The following is a 22,247-nucleotide window of genomic DNA, read 5'->3' on the forward strand; positions in this document are numbered from 1 at the left end:
CGTACATCCCTGCACCTGTGCTGTCATGCCTTCTGAAATCACCACATGATTAAGTGTTTTGTCCTTGGGTATGATACTCAAAACAGTTCTTTCACACTGAGCATTTCAAGTATCAAACAAGGTCTGCCTGTTGCCAATGTGGTTGTTCTAGATGAGGACGATCTAGACAGGTCTCATTTGGACCCTAACCATAAGCAAACAGTCAGTATTACTGCATGCATGCGAAAGTGAAAGATTTAAAAGGAGTAGGGAGAGTAGCAATAGACGAGCCACAGAGGGAATTCAAGGGCCTGTTCAATCATTGTGAGCCACTACCAGCCCGGTGACGGAGTACAGGATTTTGACTGGAGATCAGTTGGCTATGTGCTGTATGCCATATAGAGTTCCTCATCTTTTTTCAACCATTAATACAAGAATTGGTAAACCTACAACTGGGCAGTAGCGTCATTGAGGATAGTACCAGTCAGTGGGATCCACCTATTATTATAGTGGCAGAAAATCATCAGATAGTACAAAGAATAACGGATTTTGTTGTGACTACCATTAATTGAATAGTGATTATATATGCATATCAAATCCGAAATATCACAGAAACCTTGAATCCCTTTCTGCAGTGTAGATACTTTTGCACAATAATCTGAAAAGTGGATATCATCAATTAGAAACAATACATTTCCTTGGGGTCATTACCACTATCAGTGAATGCTATTCGGTTTGAAAAAGGCACTGATATCATTTCAATAGTTACTGATGGAGTATTAAGGAAGATGAAGCTGAGACAATGTATTGTACACCTTGATAATATTATTATATTTCCAAAAGACGTGGTGGATCATATACAGCCGGAATGAAGTTTTAAAAGGTTACATTCTGCACAACTGACCCTAAGCAACAAAAAGTGTCATTTTTCACTGGGCAAGTGAATTGCCTAGGATAGTACTAAGCCTAGATAGAGCGAGAAAAGATCCAAGATTGGTGCATACAGAGCAAAGTTTCTGAACACAACAGAAAAGTAAAGATTTAAAGTCAGTTTTGGACTAGAAAATAAATATACGGTAATTGTAGTGGGATATGTTGATATAGCACAACTGCTCATGCATTTTTTGAAGAAGTGTGTCAAGTCCCAATAGACAGCGAAGTGTCAAGCCACATTTGAACTACTCCTGTTGTGATGATATGACGGTTTACTAGTTAAATCATCGATAATTTTTCTCTCCATGACACATGGCAAGTAGGTTATAACAAATTTTGTAATGTTAAGAAAATTCATATATTTTTCAGTATGACCACATAATATTTCAAAAAGTGAGATGTTTCACACATTTCATGTTTATCATGTGGGGCCTGGCAGTCCCAGAAGAACCAGTCTTCATGTCCAGACGAAGAAACCCATAGCTGGGACCCGCTGACAGCCATCTGCCACAGAAGACATCCAGAATCAACTTGCCAGACTCTTCATCTTTAGACAGATTTGGATGAAAACTATCAAGGAATTGGGCTCGTATCTTAGTTGTGACAGTGTTGTCATTGTGCTTATGTAATAAATATTTTTAAATGTTAATTTCTGCTTGAAGATCATTTTCCTGAATATTTATGATTACATGATGATATAGGCTGTATTGAAGTTACCTACTCTGAAATAGTGTTTGACGTTTACCACGAAAGAATTGTACAGATTGCCACCTTTATTTCCCAGGAGATGCTGCTTATACCTGACCGTAATAATTTCTCCATTCTATCCTATAAACTAACTGACAGCTATTATTTAACATTTTTTGGATGCCTGGATTGGTAAAAGTATCTTTTTCAGTTTTTAGTGTGTGTGTTAAATTTTCTTCAAACAGTTCTTGGTGATGGAACTAACTTTTAGTCAACAACCAGCTAATGCTGTAAGAAATATTACGTAAAAATTGTATGGAAAGAAACTTGCTATTTTCATCTTCATTGCTCTTTTGCTTCTTACTGCCTAAAGTTGAAAAATTTTTATTGTTTTATTACTCACAATCTGGTTCACTATACCTTGCTCGCAGCCATTATTGCTTCCAATTGATTTTATCACTTAAATTTTTTCTGTAAATAGTTGGGTGGGTGTGGTGTCCTTAAAGTATCACTGATTGTAGAATGGAAAGAGTCTCCTGGAATAATATTGCCAGAGTAAGTTAGCTTGTGGTGAACATCAAAGTTCATCCTGTTACTTTGTACGAATAATTTCAAATCAAGAAAATTTAACTCGTCATTCTCATTTTTAACTTCTTTAGTAAATTTAATTTTCTCCTGAAATCTGTTAATGATGTGGCTTGACATTACATTTAATAGCACTGTATACTACATCCACAGCAATATGTTGTTGCGATGTTCCTCTGTTATAAGGTACTATTTTTAAACGTCTTTAATGTTAAACAGAAGTTTATCCATTTCAGCACTTAGGTTTAATACGTTTACGGCGTTTAGCCCCATCCCCCCTTCTCTTTACAGTAATGACTACTTTTAATAACGATTTTACTATATGCATGGTGAAATGGCATTGATGTCTTTCACTATTACAAGAATGCTTTTCACATTTCGTTTCTATAAGCACTATTATATTTGTTTAATTTTGTGTTATTTTAGGTTAACAGTGGTCTTATACAAGTCACGATTTTCTTTCCTTCTTCTATTGTAATTGTATAATCTACTCAGTGCAGTGTATACACACTTCTTACATCCACACTATTGGCACCCTCTGCAGCTAGCTTTCCTTAGTGCTGCACCCTGTTCATTTGGGTAGTTACTTTTGCTATTTGTCATATACATGCTGCTGTAATCAAAATGTCATTATTGTGTTCTGTTGCACACAGGTCATCTTGTACATCGACAAGAACCTTATATGAATGGGCCACTACAAATGGAAGTTGATCTACACTCATATGATACTATAGTGCAGCAGTCCTATCTAATGGCCTGCGGTTATGTATGTTCTGAAATTGGATGTCTCGTATGACATGAGTTGTTTGTTCGTTGTACTTAATCAGCATGAGATATAACAAATGAGAAGCATTATTACACAACCTTCTGGCTACAGTTATTACTTTGTCCTGTTAAAACGCTTTTTGTAACCACTAATGTAATTTTGGGGCCAATTTCACCTTCTGCAGAAGACAAATTAAAAATTTTCAGAATCTAGGTTAGGGGTTCCAATAAACATTTATTTGCTTCTGGCTGGCTGATTTTCTCAGTCTTCCAAAGATTAGTGTCATACAACAGCTGAAATTATCGCCACATTTAACATTATATTTAAGGCATTTTAGCCAGATACCATTACAAATCGTATAACGGATCATTTTTCCTGCATGTGACAATGATTACTACACCAAACCAACAAGTAGACAGAGTACCACATGCGGTGTGTGGTGTTCTGGAGACAATAATCATCCATCAGGGTACCAACTGTATGACAGAAATGATGAATCTGTTATGACATTCCTTACACTTGGGATCTCTAATTCCATCTTATGAGAAACACAGTTTATTTCTTTTTTATTTACCCAGACATGTTACTGCACCAATGTGTCAAATTTATTTCTGTAAAGTATAACACAATTATCATTGACTTGTTTCTATTTTAAGCCTGAAAACTATAACATGTGTTTGTTTGGTTTGTTTCTGTTGCTCACATGAAGAATGTATTGCTAGTGAAAATGGATTTTTACAGGTTGGCTTTTTGTGCCATTTATATCGCTTTGACAGCATATCATCTGCAGAATAGTCGCAAACAATTTCGCTTATTTTTTGAAGTACCTTGTCTTGGATAGTAGTTATGTATTTCACTGTACTTAGATTTTCCATAATGTTGTGCATCTCTTTCTATTGCTATTTTATATACTGTTTTTACAGCGTTTTTGTATATTTGCTTTCACGTGTTTCCTTACATGTATTGTTTACAAAATGAGATCTGAGTAACTTTCAGCTACTATAAACAGAGCTGCCGCTGTAAGGGTGAAACATCCATTGTTGTACCGGCCAGACAATAAAGTTGGAAGTGTTCATAGCCCAGAATGTAACCTTCGCCAAAGATACGTTGGAACCAGAGCTAGACCACCTGCTTGAGCAGGTGATGGCAACCCAGAAAGAATACATTACTGCTGAGCAGAGGCTCCAGTACATGAAACAATATGGTTTACTGGGCAACACCGCAGAGTCTTGGTAATGACTGTTCCAATGACAGGTATCACTGTGGTCTTGATTCTTCTTTGTGCAGCTTATATTTCAAGGGAAAAACCGTACAACCAACAGAGCTCATGATACGCCAGTTAACTATCGGCTGGGTCAACCTTAGGAGGTAGGAATTAGTAAGTGCTGAGCTAGTGTATATTGTGCTTTAGGTTGAACTAGTCTAAGGAAAACTGGGATATAATGTACGTATATGTCTGCAAGATGTCTGCAGGATGTGTTGCTGAGCCGTTTTCAGAATCGTTGACAGGCTACAATCTCAAATAATAAAATATTTCGAGCTATTCTGCCTTGGACGAATGATTTCTCTTAAAAACTTCTGTACTTCTACTGGCCATATTTGATTTGTGTTTAAATTAATAATACTGTTTCTTAATTGTTGCTTTCTGTCTGTTATGCTAATCCGCTATTTGTTATCCTGTTTATTTATTATTGTCAGTCTGGTGCCAGTCAGCTGGTTATGCCAAGACAAGGAGTCAGAAGTACATTTAATTCATTGTTTTGAAACGGAAGTGACTAGCTTATGCAGCTACTAAAACATTCCTATTGTTCACGTTGCTTAATAACCTCACTAATACTTCTGGTTAAAGTTGTTAATCAATCCAGCTAGCTGATACTTGTATTCGTTATTAATTCATAGATATTTCTGTTTTTTAATATTAAGTAGTGATCTTTTAAGATGAAATGAGAATAAGTGTTTGCAAAAAAATTTATGTTCCTCATTTAGTAGAAGAATAAGACAATATAAAGGTTGTGCTAACATCCTGGTTAAAATAATGCCTGGCACCATACCACATCCAACACCCGCCCCTCCTCCCCCTTTACAGTTTACAAAATTATAACCTGAAGGACAAAGACATCCATAATGTTAAGAATAATAACAACCTGTACAATCCATTACGGATGTACAAACTTAACTGCAGTTTCTGTTTGAATATTAATGTTGACTAATTTCAATACAGGATTCCATGAATACATGAACACTTTTTATTAAATAAACTTAAACAAATCTACATGTGGAACACATGTAGCTGGAAGTGAACAACAAGCGACGATATAGCACACTACCTACAACTATTGCGTCTGACCAACAAAGGTAAGAGAATGAACCTACTCGAAGACACTGAATATTATTCTCACTTATGCATACACCAATGACAGAGTTACGCAGCGAAATGTTTCAAAGAAATTTCCACAATTTACAACCCACACACCATATACAGTCCTGAAAAAAATCATAATAATAAAAATCAAAGACCATGTTTTTTTTCTATTTTCCTGTCTGTCAGACCAATGTAAGTGGTAGCTCTGTATAACCTAAATTACTTATTCTGCTATATTCATTCTAAATACCAGTCCAATCTGTCGTTCAAACATGTAACAATAATCCTTTTGTACATAAGAACCGCTATATTACTTTTGTAACATTCAGTATAGCTGACGAGTCACTACTGAACTTCGTAAATAACCGTGCATATCAGTTTCAAAAGTCATTAAAGAAGGCCTGTAAAATTATCTAGTCAGGTTCATTACATTGTATGTAGAGCGGTTATAGCTTTTAGTCATTAATTAATAAAATTTTGGTTTATATAGCCATCTAACTTCAGCTGTAGTTTCAGAATCTGCAAGCAAATTGCAATTTTTACTTTACCTATAACTTCCTATTAAAAAAAGACTCATCAGTCGGCAACATGGCGAATGCTGTGCTCCTTTTTTTTGCATCAGACGGAGAGAAAGTGTTTGTGACACACTAATAAATCCAGAAAATAGGAGCAGCAGCGAGCAGAATAGAAAGTAAGTGTATCTAGTGAATATTTAATTGTAAATATACTGCTCGTGGAGTGTAGTAGCTAAACAAGTTAGTTGGCATAGAGTAGCAGCAGCGTCCAAAATGCAGTTTATGTGTTAATGAGGTGTTAGTAAATATTTAGATACATATTAGGCCATATGAAGATGGGAGAAATTCCGAACAAGTATTAGAATAAGTGCTGCATTTCTTAAACTGATGTATCAGCGTTGCTATGAGTATCGCTTGCAGTATGGCTATGCAAGATGTGCAAATGGAACTTGAAACTGTTCAAGATTTACTGTAGTCATACTCAAGGGTTTTAAAAATTTTCTCAGCTTCTCTTCGAGTTGAAAACTTCTTGAAGTGCTTTCTGGCAATCTCGCAACAGAACAATTGATAAAAAGTCGTTGTAAGACTAGCTATCTGAAATGCACTGTGCATCCTGTATACCCTTAATACTAGATTGATAAATAGCTGAATTAACTTTTGCAGTAAGTAATAGTATTCTAACGGCGGGTAAAAGGAATGGCGAACTTTGGTTAAATCGATATCTTGTTCTGTGTATTTCAATTTACTGTGATCGTAGTTTTCAACAGGCCTTGTCTACCCGTTTCTTTTTCTTTATCACGAGTACAAGAGAGCCATAAACTACACGGTGTCCACATGAAACCTCCTCAAAGGCGCTAAAAATTTACCAGAAACAGCTTCTCATTTCTATATAAATATTTCAACCTAAACCTAGTTTTACATGCTTAATGCAACCAAGCTTTGGTCTTCCTCTACAATTGTTTCCCCCCAACGGCCATCTATTACAGACTGATGTGGAGTGATATCTGCAATTGAAGGGGTCGGAGAGATATAGTCATAAGCCACATCGAACTAGTTTTGAGATACAGCGATTTTAAAGTTCCACGGAGGTCTGAAAGTGTTTAATACAAAATAGAAACCTTATATCTACTGCAAACTTTGCTTAATACTTGCGAGGCATGTTGTTAAATTGTCAACTCTCTGCATACTATAAAATATTAATTTTAAAATGTTTCTAATTAAGATGTAGTCAGCGGTGGCTTATGACTATATCTCCCAAAAAATTGTTTAAAACATAACGTATGAATTTGTAAGGATTTGTTTTAACCACTCTTGCACACAAGCAGAATATATAATTTTTACACATTAATATATACATATTAGATATTACTTTTTCGTTGATACAGTTACATCAAGGAAGTTCCTCTACCTCATCATTGTACACGTTATTTCCATACATGACCGAAAGAAATCTTGATTTGCTGCAGGTATGTATGGCATAAGAGACAGTACATTATCAATTTTTTTCTGGTTAATTGGTCGTGGCTTTCTCTACTTTATTGGCAGCTGATATGGATTTGGTTCAACTAGCCCTCCTTTCTATTTGACACGAATATCCACTGACATGAAAGCTCCTACGTCTGAATAAGAGTGCTTTAACTTAGCTTGAAGGGATCTTCAGACTCAAACTTAAATTGAGTAGCATCACTGAAAAGGTGGGGATCTCCAGACGTGGATTCTGTACGTTTTGAGATCAATGTCTTGAGGCTTTCCAAACTTTTGAAGTCTTCTCTTTTCATTTTTGTTACAATGAAATGTTTTTGACTCGCAGATTTTATTACTTCTGCCCATTCATCTGGAGTGTACACTATTGGACGTCTGTTTCTTGCATACCGTTCAATGCGACCAAAATCACGATCGCAAGGTAGCGTGGTGTGACCTACCACAGGGAAGTAATGCTGGACAGAATCAAATCTTTTGGTAGCAACAAGGGACCTTTCCAAAGCAATAATGGTCCAATTGTTTTGCCTGACCCTTGCAGTTGTCTGTGATTATGTGGAGATGAGGATTAGTTATCTCCAAGTACTTCAATAAGCAGCTCCCAACCTCATCTGAACCCCGTCCTCCATCTTTCTCGCTCCACATAAACATATAACCCTTATTTGATCCACAGTCGTGGATACCATAGTTGTATGTCCATATTTTCCTCTTGTAAAATGCTGGACCAACTGTTAGTTTAGGTGTGGGGAACGTTTGCTGCATGTCCATTGCTATCACATCATGCTCTTTCGAATTTTCTTTAGCCAGAGCAGTTAAAGACGCAATCATATTTTGTCCTCTGTCAGCCTTTTTGAGATGCAGTTCATATTGTTGTTTCTTTTCTGTGACTTCTCCTGCACCTAATTCTGGGTTATTTATTGCAATTAGAAATCCATCACATTTTGAACGGGTGTCACTTTTGGTAGTTTGAAGCCTATGTTAAATTCAGATACGAAAATTTCTCTGAATTTACTTTCAGACACTGCAGGAACATGCTTTTCCTTGCAGTATTCTCAGTATTTGTCTCGAAATAAGGAAGCAGTTGTGAGACCACAATCCAGATACACTTTATTGGGATTCTGTTGCCTACTGTAATGACTGTTATATTTCTGTATGGCTTTGGGAAGTTCTCTAATACTTTCTACTGCTTCGTCTTGAAATTTATGTGGATAGTTTCCATGTTTTCCTGAAAGAAAAAAAGATGAGCTTATATCCTCTTCCTAATAGAAATATTTGTATAGTACTCAGTTTGAGTACATCGCTAACTTAAAGTACAGAGTAACATACAAACCTCTTCCATCTTCTTTTGGCACTGCAAATCCCTGCTTCATTTGATGTTGCAAATTCCTCACTCTTCGTGCTTGTATCTGTAAGCCATGAACCCTCTGGAAAGCTTCTTTGCAGATCATGACTTTACCCTCACATTATAAGAAAATGTACCATCCCTGGATAATATTTTCTTGGAAGTCTTTTTTGGATAGCTTTGAAAGAAATTATGACAAATATAACAAAATGAAATAAGTATACAAAATATTAAACCATTTGTATTTAAATAGTGAACTAACCTCCGCTCTTTCGGTTCCATTTTCATACAGCTCATCAGGTAAGTATTCTGGGAATTTAAGTTTCCTATGTCCCAATATGAATGAAAAATGTTTTCTTCCTCTCCAAGCAGTTTTTGAAGCATTTATTTAAACAAGTACAGTGACTTCCTATAGTAGCAGCCTGAACAGTCTTGTGGGTTTTTAAAGACTTATACTGCTGACCAGCATTTCGTCGACGTTTTGCTTTATTTATCTTCCACTGATCAATATTTCGCTTTCTTTTCCGTGAAGGCTTTGGTTTTTGGGTGATTCTTCATTTATTCTACTTATTTCAAGCTATAATATGAAGAGCAAAATAGTCTAAGAATTTGGGTGAGATATAGTCATAAGCCACACAAAGCATTAAATTTCGCTAAAATCACATTAATGAGAAAATATTTTTTACACATCTTTTGCCTTTGAAACTACATTATTGCACCATTAAGCAGTAATATAAATGGGCCCATCAAGTTTCATCCTTGACACACAGGATGGCTGTCAAATGCGTTGGCAATGTTGAGAGAAACAAAGTCACAATCCACAGGAAATTAATCACCAGAAATAAACCGTTTGATATACTTACCGAAACATCATCTGAGCTGGAACTGCTGCTCGATGGATGCCAAGATTCATCACTGTCAGGATCCAAAGGGTAAAGCTCTTCACTTCCCCTATGTCTGTGTCAAATATGCATCGAAGACCCGAAGACGCTTCAGACGTTCCTGACCCACCTGCCATTTTGCCGTGGATTGTGACTATGTATCTTCTGAAACTACCACCAAATGGCACAGCATAGAACTGCACTCCGTCATAGTCTGTCATTTGTTGCAGTAACATGGAACTTTTTCAACACATTGTTAAGAATGCCGCAACATGAAAAACTCAATTTCGTGAAAGTTGTGGCTTATGACTATATCTCTCCGACCCCCTCAATTAGTCATGCTGTACTACAAAACGCTTTTCTTCCCAATTCGATTTAGTATCTCGTTAACAGTTACCCGTTCTCTGCATCCAACCTTGTGCATTCCTCTATTGCTTCACATTCCAAAAGCATCTGTTTTCTTCTTCTCTTAAATGTTTGTCCTCCACGTTTCACTTCCATACAAGGTTACGTACACAATACCATCAGAAAATCCTTCCCAATTTTTAAATTTATATTCAATGCTGTCAGATGTCTCTTTTAACGGAATGTTTCTCTTACTATTGTGTGTATTTTTTTTTTTTGACCTACTTCGACCATCGTCAGTTCTTTACGTGCCAAAATAAAAAAAAACCTCATGTACTAGTTTTAGTGCCCCTTTTTCTAAGCTAACTCTCTCAGAATTCCTCTTTCAAATTGCCTACATTCCGTTTACTTTCGTTGAGACTCATTTTAAAATCAATTTCCAAAACATTATCTATTCTGTTCATCTGATCTTCTAAATCCTTTGCTTTGTCTGTCCGAATAACTACGTCACAGGAAAACCTCAAGGTTTTATTCGTTTTCATTGAACTTCAGTTTCGAAATTTTTCTTATGTTTCTTTACCGCTTCCTCGATGTACAGGCTGAATAACTTCAAAGAGTGGTTACAACACAGATTACTCTGTTCTCAACTGCTGCTTCCATTGCAAAAATTTCTACATAACATTCTGCTCTCTATATCTCATCCTTGCTACCTACTGAATTACTAAGAGTGCTTTGCAATCAACATTTTCAAACGTTTTCAATAAATCTACAGAATCTATACTTAGGGTGCTTCCCTAATGATCCTACAGGCTTTCACGGACGATGGATAAGGTTAAATGTATCAATGTGAGTTAAGCAACCATGGTCTAGAAACGAGTGAGTCGAAGTTTAAAGCGAAAATCACTGTGACTCTCTGACAGTGGAATAAATATATAGTACTGGCCATTAAAATTGCTACACCAAGTAGAAATGCAGATGATAAACGGGTATTCATTGGACAAATATATTATACTAGAACTGACATGTGATTACATTTTCACGCAGTTTGGGTGCATAGATCCTGAGAAATCAGTACCCAGAATAACCACCTCTGGTCGTAATAAGGGCATTGAGTCAAACAGAGCTTGGATGCCGTGTACACGTACAGCTGCACATGCAGCTTCAACACGATACCACTGTTCATCAAGAGTAGTGACTGGCGTATTGTGACGAGCCAGTTGCTCGGCCACCATTGACCAGACATTTTAAGTTGGGGAGAGATCTGGAGAATGTGCTGGCCAGGGCAGCAGTCAAACATTTTCTGTATCCAGAAAGGCCCGTACAGGACCTGCAACATACGGTCGTGCATTATCCTGCTCAAATGTAGGATTTCGCAGGGATCGAATGAAGGGAAGAGCCACGGGTCGTAACACATCTGAAATGTAACGTCCACTGTTCAAAGTGCCGTCAATGCGAACAAGAGGTGACCGAGACGTGTAACCAATTGCACCCCGTACCATCACGCCGGGTGATACGCCAGTATGGCGATGACGAATACACGCTTCCAATGTGCGTTCACCGTGATGTCGCCAAGCACGGATGCGACCATCATGATGCTGTAAACAGAACCTGGATTCATCCGACAAAAATGACGTTTTGCCATTCGTGCATCCAGGTTCGTCGTTGAGTACACCATCGCAGGCACTCCTGTCTGTGAAGCAGCGTCAAGGGTAACCGTAGCCATGGTCTCCGAGCTGATAGTCCATGCTGCTGCAAACGCCGTCGAACTGTCTTGCAAACGTGTCATTTGTTGACTCATAGATCGAGACGTGGCTGCACGATCCGTTACAGCCATGCGGTTAAGATGCCTGTCATCTCGACTGCTAGTGATACGAGGCCGTTGGGATCCAGCACGGCGTTTCGTATTACCCTCCTGGACCCACCGATTCCATATTCTGCTAACAGTCATTGGATCTAGACCAGCGCGAGTAGCAATGTCGCGATTCGATAAACCCCAATCGCTATAGGCTACAATCCGACCTTTCTCAAAGTCGGAAACGTGATGGTACGCATTCCTCCTCCTTACACGAGGCATCACAACAACGTTTCACCAGGCAACGCCGGTCAACTGCTGTTTTTGTACGAGAAATCGGTTGGAAACTTTCCTCATGTCAGCACGTTGTAGGTGTCGCCACCGGTGCCAACCTTGTGTGAATGCTCTGAAAAGCTAATCATTTGGATGTCATAGCATCTTCTTCCTGTCGGTTAAATTTCGAGTCTTTAGCACGTCATCTTGGTGGTGGAGCAATTTTAATGGTCAGTAGTGTAAGTAATAGGGCAAAGCAGCAACGAGGACAATTTGTTTGTCCAAGTTGAATACATTCAAGGACAGTCAGTGGCAAACCTGACTGATTTTTGACCCCCTTGGGGTAACTTCTCCATTTGAGAAACACCACCCGGCCCCCTCCTCCACCACCCCTTTAGGAAATACCCACCCCTCCCCTCCCTGATACAAGCACAATTATGACATAAAATTAATTGAGTAGTTAACTAAGGCGATTACTTAATTAACCCCTCACCCTTTTGAGAAATACCTCAGTCCTCACCACCCCTCCACCACTACCCCACCCCTCCTACATGTGGAAATTGGCAGGAGAAAGACTCAATCTGCGCTGGAAATTTTGGGAGATGCAGGTCTTGTAAAATACATCAAAAAAAGCAATAAAATATGGACACAGATTGCATTTTTCCGATCATGCAAGGAATTCTGTCATGAAATCAACGTTATCTGCGCATAATTACACTGTTAGAGGTCTCACTAAATATGTCTGTCGAAAAAACAACTTTGAGATTGTACACACTTGCTTCTTTGCACACACCATCTCCAGACTACTGGGCTGTGACGAGATTGCAGCCACACACACGGTGAACAGCTGGCAGCAACTGCAGGAGTGCTAGGCCACCATCTCTAGCTGCCCCAGTCACCTGCTACTCAATCCCTAAACAAAGCATCAGGTGCCCACATCCTTCTGGTTCCAGAGTCACTTGTTTTTCTCCCAGACACACAGATCACATACCTTTCCCGCCAGATCAGTGGAAGCAGCTGCTCTATGTGCTCAACTGCTGTGCAGAGACTCACTGAGATAGTTCACAATACCACCAGCAGATGATGCTGAGAGAAGTAACCTCCCAACCCCTCCTCCCTTCAATACCCCCACCCCCCACCCTACCCACTGGTTACCTTCTGTCAGACAAATCATCAGGTGGTGGCAGCTCTTTTATATTGATGACTGAGAAATTCCTATCGAAACTCAGTCTCTCTCTCTCTTTCTCTCCTGCTAAGGTGGCTACTTCCAGCCAAGTGACTGTCAGCTGTGTTTCACTGGAGCTTTATTAATGCCTCTTTTGCTCTGAAAAAAGTAATGGATACCAGGAATATCCCTAGCTGTGGATGTCTCGGAAATAGTCCATTCGCAATAACCCCACTCTATGAAATGAATTGAGTAATTAATTAGGCAACACCCTCTGTGTGGCATAATTTTTCCTTGCTTCCTATTGGAGGATATTAGGACTGGGATTTTTGGCAGGAAATTATGGGTTTCGATTTCACAACTGCCCAGTTTCGTGACCCTACTCTTCCCCCTTCCGGATTTTTCCTTGGATTCTCGTGGGGGAGATTGGTACAGGTAGGTCGTTTGGCAGGAAATACCGATTGACATTCAATAAATATCCTCCCGTACCTGCCATAATCTGCTATATCATATTCTTTTGATTATCACGCTAGAAATAAGACAGTGTAATGGTGTCAGAGTCTTCGTTGACAGCGCAGCCTCTCTCTCTCTCACATCGTTATTTTTGTAACATCCGAGGAAGTGGAACTACGAACTATAAAAACTTTGCAGTGTCATCTGGTAGAGAACTCAATAAGATTTTACCGTGTCTCTCTCTCCTGATATATCGGAAACAAATTATGTCTGAGTGTTGACATTGAACATATGGGCTGATTCCATTAAATATATATGTATTGGTCCGTTCTAGCAGTCAGCCAGTGATCGAAGCCATTTCCATAGACCTGTGTAAAGTTTTGTCACCTGTACTGCATGAAGACCACATCCCACACGCTATCAATCACAGTAGGAGGTTCTTGTCTTGTTGTTTCATAAGCAGTCTGATACATTGTTTCTGCTGTAACACATCCAGGCAGTGCATGTCTGCAGATGTGTACAAATCCATACATTTTGTTTTTCTACCATGACATTGAAGTATGTGTCAGGTACTAAAACAACGATAGCAGTTGCGATCCATTGACTCTCACAGATCGCTGAACATCGCTTGGTCTAAGCTGAGCTGCTCCCATAACACACAGAAAGGTTAAAGTAAAAGACAGAGGTTGTGCTTGTTATTAGTAATAATGTGGAATACAACTGAAGAATCAAAAACTGGAAGAGTTTAAAGCATTGTGGAGCGTTTCCAAACAGCTATCTGAAGGTGATGGCCTCTACATTTGACCCCACCTTCCACAGTGACGCAGTAGCAGGTGTCTTGATGTTCCATTTTCGAAGTGACCCAGAGCAGGGATTGCACTTACTGGTGGTGCATATTGCACCCAGGTATGTGGTGGCTATTTCGGCGCCTCAATTTTTTCGTATTTTCATCACTTTTACGTACTTTCCATCAATTTTCGTAACTTTACCAGCGCATTTTACTCAGTTAGTCTAGTTACAAACCACCACTTAAGTTGTCACGTTAACAACACGTTTCATCGCTTCGATTTCAGAGACAGAAGGACAATTCACAGTGACGGCATTTGATTGTTTTCTTCTATCTAACCAACACTGGTACAGGTTATGGTGGGTTTGTTTTGAGGGAGAGCTCAAACTGTAAGGTCATCGGTCTCATCGGTTTAGGGGAGAATAGGGAGTGAAGTCGGCCGTGCCCTTTCAAAGGAACCATTCCGGCATTCGCCTGGAGCGATTTAGGGAAATAGTGGAAAACCTGAATCAGGATGGCCGGACGCGGGATTGAAGCATTGTCCTCCCGAATGCGAGTCCAGTGTGCTAACCACTGCGCCACCTAGCTCGGTACACTGGTAAAGGCATTTACTAGAAATGCAGTTGCTGAGACTTGGTAGGGGACTCGTTGTGGAAACTCTTGGACAAACAGTTTTGAAATAGTTGTTTATCCCAGAAAGAACTAACTAATACACTGGAGGCTAGTTCTAGGGTTAGAAAAAGCATGAATAATTCTATTACAACAGAAGACAGTGCAGAAGTCCCAGTAGTGGACGCCAATCACAGCAGCAAACACTAGCAGCATCTTAAGGCCACAGCTTGGTTGCAAAACAAAACATACTCCAAGTGAGAGAGCAGACTTACGCAGAGCTGGACCGAGGCTGGAGTCGACGTATGCGCGACGCCCTGATCACCTGATTGAGAACTCCGCCAAAATGCGGAATCTAGGGATTTTAAAGAGTCGAATGGGGGCACGGTTTTTCCCACTTAAAGCTACCCAATCAGTCCCGCAGGTCTCTTGCAGGCACCTGCCAATCACGGTTTAGTTAGGTCCCCTCTACTGCTCCTAAGGCGGGTATGTTAACTCAGTTGCACCAAGTCCGTATTTGGTGTCAACATTGTTCAGCTGAAAGCTAAACGTAACTGCTCTGGTAAATAAGGCTTGCAACATTATTGTTATACGTCGTTTAGCCCCACTCCTCGGGCTCCCCAGGTTAGGGACTGCTAGGTCAAGGGTTTTTTGGCGTTTTCACTCTCTTTCTGACCCTTGTAAGCCTACTAACGTTGCTGTTCTCAGGTCTGGTATCAAGCTGGCTTTACACGTTACTACATGCCTGTTGGTTACAAAGTTCTTCGGTGGCAACCTACTACAGCGTCTAGACGACATATGAAGTTACATGTTAACTCCTTGAAGAGTAGCTAACGTCCTGGGACCGCTTCAGGGGGCGTCTGCATTTCCGCAAGGCTCTCGCATTACAGTTTACTTCATGTAACAATATCTCTCCTAGTTTATTCGGCCTTCAGCATCGTCTCTGCTTCCGCGCCTTGGAGCGCCTATCCTCCTTTCTCACAGCTTCAAGATAACACCACAGTAGCAAGGAATGATCAATACATTACAGAGCCACAGCTGTCAGCAGGATGTATTTCCAATACTTAGCTCATTGTCAAATGTCATTCAACTGAAACCGCAATCATAACATTTAATTGTAAGTATAGCGATGAAATATATATGTGACTGATTTCGTAGGATGATTCCATGTTTTCATGGCCTGTGGTGGGAATGATTCACGTTTCCTCGTTAACGGTAGGAGCTGTCAGAATGGATAGGCCTGTTGGAGTGTAGGAATGTAGATGAATTAACCGTGTTGTCCTCTTGATGACCGAATAGCGAACTAATACTTAGTATGTGTTGCACGGCTTTCGTGATCAAGTGAAAATTTTAGAAGATTGAATTTGGAGGTGCATTTGCTCTGGACGGTATTTCCCCCCCCCCATGTAAATTGTTCAGTTGACTGCTTCTGCACATTTCGCACCTTTATTTAGTTGAGAGAAGATAGATTGTGGTGTGTGCATCTAGCATGTGGAAGACACGTTTGCCAGTTCTCTAGACATGAGAAGCACCTTAGTTGACCTTGTAAATTATAGGGATGGTTGTGAATCTGTTACATACCCAACGTCGATATTCGAGAGTGGAAATATCAGTTTCCTCTACTTGTTTTGAGTTCTCATGTAATGGTCCTTGCAGATGGGGTAAGTGTTAAAGTTTTGGGCTTGTAGAGAAATAATTTCCAGTCCATATCTTCGGAATTTTGTTGTGCGAGTGATCGGTAGGCTACTGCTGTGTGCTTCATATCGAGAAGTAGCGTGAAAATGGTATAATATTAGGGCAAACCATGCGAAAATACATGTGTTCTTGTAATCCTGGGTGTAGAAAAGCAAGCAAGCAGGTCTGGACCAGAAACAGTAATGAGTTTCTGCCAAGGGGAAGCGAGCCCGAATTTGTAGAACAGTTCTGAAAGTGACTTCTATCTGCTGAAGGTGCTCTGGTCACCCATCAGGTGTGGATAACCAGCGACGTCACAGAGAGATGTATAATACTGTGAGGGGTACATTTGATGCTGTCTGTCTTTGTAGTATATGTATGAATGATGTAAAAAGGATGATTCTGGATGGTGCAGGATAGGAATTGTATTTTTACTACATCAACACGGTATGCGGTGATATATTGCTGGGTTGGAGATCGGTTTCACCCTCTAATATTCAGGTTCCTGTCTCCTGTGGGAGAGCAGTGTAACTGAGTAAGAGTTTCTGTATTTGACGATATGTAGGGGCACTTTTCAGGGTTTAATTGTAGGTACAATACGGCGATCGGTGTAAAACAGTTTTTTTCCTGCTGAAAGTCTCGTCTGCAGAAAGAAAAAAAGAAAATGCAGACGGTGCTTCGATATTGGATGGAGTTGAAAGCGTGAAGGATAACATGTGATGGACAAGGTACCATGTTAGGTCCGCGAGGAGGACTGCATTCGACGTTATTCCACTCTATTTTCGTAAACAGGTTATGTTATGGCAAGAATTTCCATGCATACAAGCTGAGACATCAAGACCGGCTGCGGTGGTCTAGCGGTTCTAGGCGCTCAGTCCGGAGCCGCGCGGCTGCTATGGTCACAGGTTCAAATCCTGCCTCGGGCATGGATGTGTGTGACGTCCTTAGGTTAGTTAGGTTTAAGTAGTTCTAAGTTCTAGGGGACTTATGACCATAGATGTTAAGTCCCATGGTGCTCAGAGCCATTTGAGACATCAAGAAAGTGAGCATTAACTTTTTTTGGGACACTATAGAGTTTCTGGGAGGTTGACTCAGTTCTCATTTTACATAGCCATGTGACATCAGTATAAGATTGAGAACCTCGTTAGATGTGGTTACGATTGTTTGTAGCTATGTGCGTGCACTTCATGGCACTGCGTCAGACACAGTGGACAGTTAAGCATGGTTAGACATGTCTCACGCGTCACGCTAGGAGCAATGCACTCTGTGCTATTCAGTGACGTCAGTATCCCCAGGTATCACATAAGCAATGGTAAAACACACGTGAGGTGTCTTGCATGTGGGACCGGAGTGATGGAGCATTGTTCTGTGCTGTCAGTATAACACTCACAGAAGTCTAACTGTATACACAAAAACAGACCTAACTTTCACCCATTCGCTATAGGTAGCAGCAGCATGAATTTGATGGCACGCACTGGCTTGCATCTGCCGGTGGCTCGCAGCAGCGTTGGCGCGCTCTGCAAATAGGTCTTCGGTCAAGTCCTGTCACGTCAGGTGAGCAATGGTGCCAACGTGAACACATATTTTGAGAGGAATTTCTCAGATACCAAGTAGGAAAGGGATGTCGCCACCTCATGCTTGAGGGTGCCTGTGTGTGGTTTAACAGCTGACAGCTGCGTCACTTCATGGGTGCTGCCGGTAGCCTCATGTGTGGTCTAGTGGACAGGTGGTGATGTGCGGTGCTTGCGCATGTTGATTGTGTGACTGTTGCATTATTTTGATAGCAGGTCTGTAGGCTGTGCTATGTGTTATTTGGACATTTTACGAGTTGATTTCGCGTCTGCACATCAGTGTACTGCATTATTTAGGAGGAGTTTGCGTGTCTGTACTGAAATTATTTTGGTAATTTAGGAGTTGTTCACATGTCTGTAGAGCATTATTTAGGAGTAGTTTACAGGTGACCCCGAGCATGTCAGAGCATATCACTGTGATAAATACATACTATCTTTCAATATCCATCCCTAAATAAATTACTCCAAAATAAAGTAAAGTACATTCCTTCCTTACTCTTTCCAGCAGCCCAGCGAAAGCTGAGTCATTCCCCCCTACAGACAATCATCTTCAGTTATGTTGTGGAATAGATGACTGGTGACAGTACTGTGTACTACATCCAGACCTCATGGTGACCACACTGTTTCCCACCATTGCCCCTCATCAGCTTGAATAACATCACAGAACGGATGACAGTGCTCTCTGGTGGTGGTACTAGGCCCGGACCTCGTGATGTGCACACTGTTTCCCGCCACCTTGGGTAACAGTATTTGTGTCATCAGCTGATGTCATTGTGGCCATCTAGGTTCACATCACAGAACTGATGACACCCCTCTGGTGGTGGTACTGTGTACTAGGTCCAGACCTTGTGGTGAAGACACTTTTTACCGCCATCTTAAATAACAATGGTCGTGTCATCTGCTGACATCATGGTGGCCATCTTAGATTACGATTTGGATGAGAGCACCCTCTGGTGTAGGTACTGCGTACTAGATCAGTTGGAGTCTGGACCTCATCGGGAACACATAGGATGGGGGTACTGCCTCTAATTGTTTAAATAAAGACTGGTGCATGCAAAATAAAAAAGGCTTATGTCCAGAACAGGGTGAGTCCTCTCCATGCCAGTCCCTAGGAAGAGGTGGCGGTCGGATGACTTAGGTTAGTGGAGGTAGGCCAAGTGACCTATTTTCCTGCCATTTTCTTAGGTTAGTAGAGATAGCCCAAGTGACCTTCCTTTACCACCAAATTTCTATCTTTGGGCCAGTTCCTGGGAAGAGGTGGCGGTTAGATAACTTGGGTTGGTGGAGGTAGCCCAACTGCCCTTTCTTTCCCGCCATTTTCTTAGGTGTGTTGCATTATGCTGATGGAATTTGAACTTCCCCCATCTTGGATAACGTCATCGCTGCAATCTTGGTTACATTTGGCAACAATGCAGATTGGGGCCACACCCCTGTAGCCCCCCCCCCCCTCTATCAATTTTGTTGGAAACTGGGGGCCGTCACATGAACCCTACCAGCCAGCGACTCAGGACAGACCTCTCTACAACATACCTAATACTCACCAAAATCCGTGATTAACAGGTCTGATGTTCGCCTTGTCTGTTGTATATGCTAGCTACAATCATTTTACAGGGCGATGATGGCAATTAATTTTTTTAGTTATTAAAGCGGCGATAGTGGCGACAGTAGTGGGAAATTCGTATTACAGCTATCTTACTCTCATGCAACGACTTGATGTTCGGGAAACCACTCACGCGAAGAGATGGCACGTATGTCACCTTGTCTGGTCGAGTAGCGAAACAGATGGAATATCTCCAGCGCCTATCCTGTGGAGAAGACAGGGTCAGTTTCTGTGATGGAAGCGTGTCCGACTAGTGAAAATTCAACACGTAGACCACTACCTACTGCAAGAAGAGATTATAGTGCTACCACCGCTTTGGTATTTCCTAATTTTTAATTTTTATTTCCACTCGGTATTTTCGCTCGCTCGAAGTTGAAGAAATGGCTACAATATAACTCCGCAATTTAAGCTTAAAAGTTTAACACAGGACTCCATAGCCGGCCGAGGTGGCCGAGCGGTTCTAGGCACTACAGTCTGGAACCGCGAGACCGCTACGGTCGCAGGTTCGAATCCGCCTCAGGCATGGATGTGTGTGATGTCCTTAGGTTAGTTAGATTTAAGTAGTTCTAAGTTCTAGGGGACTGACGACCTCAGACGTTAAGTGCCATAGTGCTGAGAGCCATTTGAACCAGGATTCCATAACCACTTTCAGACTAGTTGTCGACCATTCCACTCTGGAATGCACATAGGAAAAATGAACACATAGATCTTCCTGGGCGAACTCTTATTTCTCTTATTTTATTGTGCTTATCATTTCTCCCAGTGTAGACGGAACTCAACAAAATATTTTGGGATTCATTGGAGAAAGATTAAAATTTTGGGTAAATACCTCACCACAACCAGAAAGGTCTTTATTCTGATGACTGCCACACAAACTTTTTTATTGTGTCTGTTACACTCTCTCCCTCATTTCACGCTAATAAAAAACTATCCGCCCTTCTTTGCTCTTATTCGATGTTCTCCGTCAATGCTGCTTGGTAAGGACCGCATACAGCTTAGTAGGACCAACAAGCGTAGCGTATATAGTGTCATTATTAGATTTGTTGCATCTTCTAAGTGTTCATCTCTACATGTTTGGTTGCACCTACAATCTGTGGAATTTATCGTGTAACTGACATTTATTGGAATATTATAAGTAGGGGAAGGTGGGGTAAACTGGCCAGAGCAATAAAAGTGGCCATTGAGTATTTTTTTACCTTGAACAAAGTTGCTGCCTGCCGAAATGTGGCAGTTGCCAGTTGCCAGTTGCCAGTTGCCAGTGAGTCTGAAATAAGAAGCTCGTCCCATCATTTTTAGTAAATATATCTCTTACTTTCAGTTTTCCAATTTAAGGTAGCTCATTTATTCTCGTAACTTAACCTATGCATGGACTATTATTGTTTTTAATGTTTACACAACTTCGTTTGACTTACTTATGCAGTTCTTTGTTGTTTCTTTCGGTTTGATAGATTCATCTGTGAACAGCTATAGCCGACGTGACGTCCGGTCGGGAATCCTGGCCTCACTTCTACTCGGGAGAAGTGGTCAACGTGTGTACCCCAGTAAGAGTAACTTACTTTCACAGATCGTGTATAATACTACGGATCAGATTTACTTCCAAACGCTTTTATATTTAAATTCCATCATCAGTCATACTCTCCCTCTGTGACCGTTTTAATGAATTATTTTATATTTTTAAGAACATCTCTATTCTGTTATATTTGACCTAGTACTAAAATTCAACTATCCGATGGAAAACGTTCTGCTGCGGCCGCTTGTCATAGTTTCGGATTGTTGGACATCAAAACGCCTAGAAAATATTTCTGGCAATCAGAGTAACAAACAACGGATGCTGTTGCGATAACACTGACCATGTTATCCCCTTTGGTAGGGAAAAGTGGTTAGTATGTAGGCACTGAGGAAAGTACACACAGTTCCTATATGCTACTTACTGTGCGAGATGGCACAGTGGTCAGCACACTGAACCATTATTCAGGAAAACGAGGGTTCAGATTCCCGCCTGGACGAACAGATTAGATTTTCTGTGATTTCCTAAATAGCTTAAGGCATATACTGTTAGGGTTGCTTTGAAAATGGGACGGCCGCTTACCTTTTCCAGTCTTTTGTAATCCGAACTTGTGCTCCATCTCTAATGACCCTAGTTTTCGACGAGACGTCAGTTTCTATTCTTCCTTCCTTCCTCCAAGTTATTTTCTTTTTCATGTAAAAGGAATCTGTTTTATACCTTCTAACATTCTGCGTGGTGTCCGTTTGTTCTATATCGTGTCTCCCTACCACTTTCGCGCAACGACGCTCTGAGCGTGTTTTTTGGGGAATTGACTAGTTTGAACCTGGGACCTGTTGTTGGTAAGGAGATGTCAGACCACACATGACATTTAGAGTTCAGAAGAGTTCAGTGAGACTAGCGATGATATAACCAAATATTTAATGATTTCAGCGTCAGCTCCAC

This window comes from Schistocerca cancellata, chromosome 4, assembly GCF_023864275.1.
Source record: "Schistocerca cancellata isolate TAMUIC-IGC-003103 chromosome 4, iqSchCanc2.1, whole genome shotgun sequence".
Taxonomy (NCBI): domain Eukaryota; kingdom Metazoa; phylum Arthropoda; class Insecta; order Orthoptera; family Acrididae; genus Schistocerca; species Schistocerca cancellata.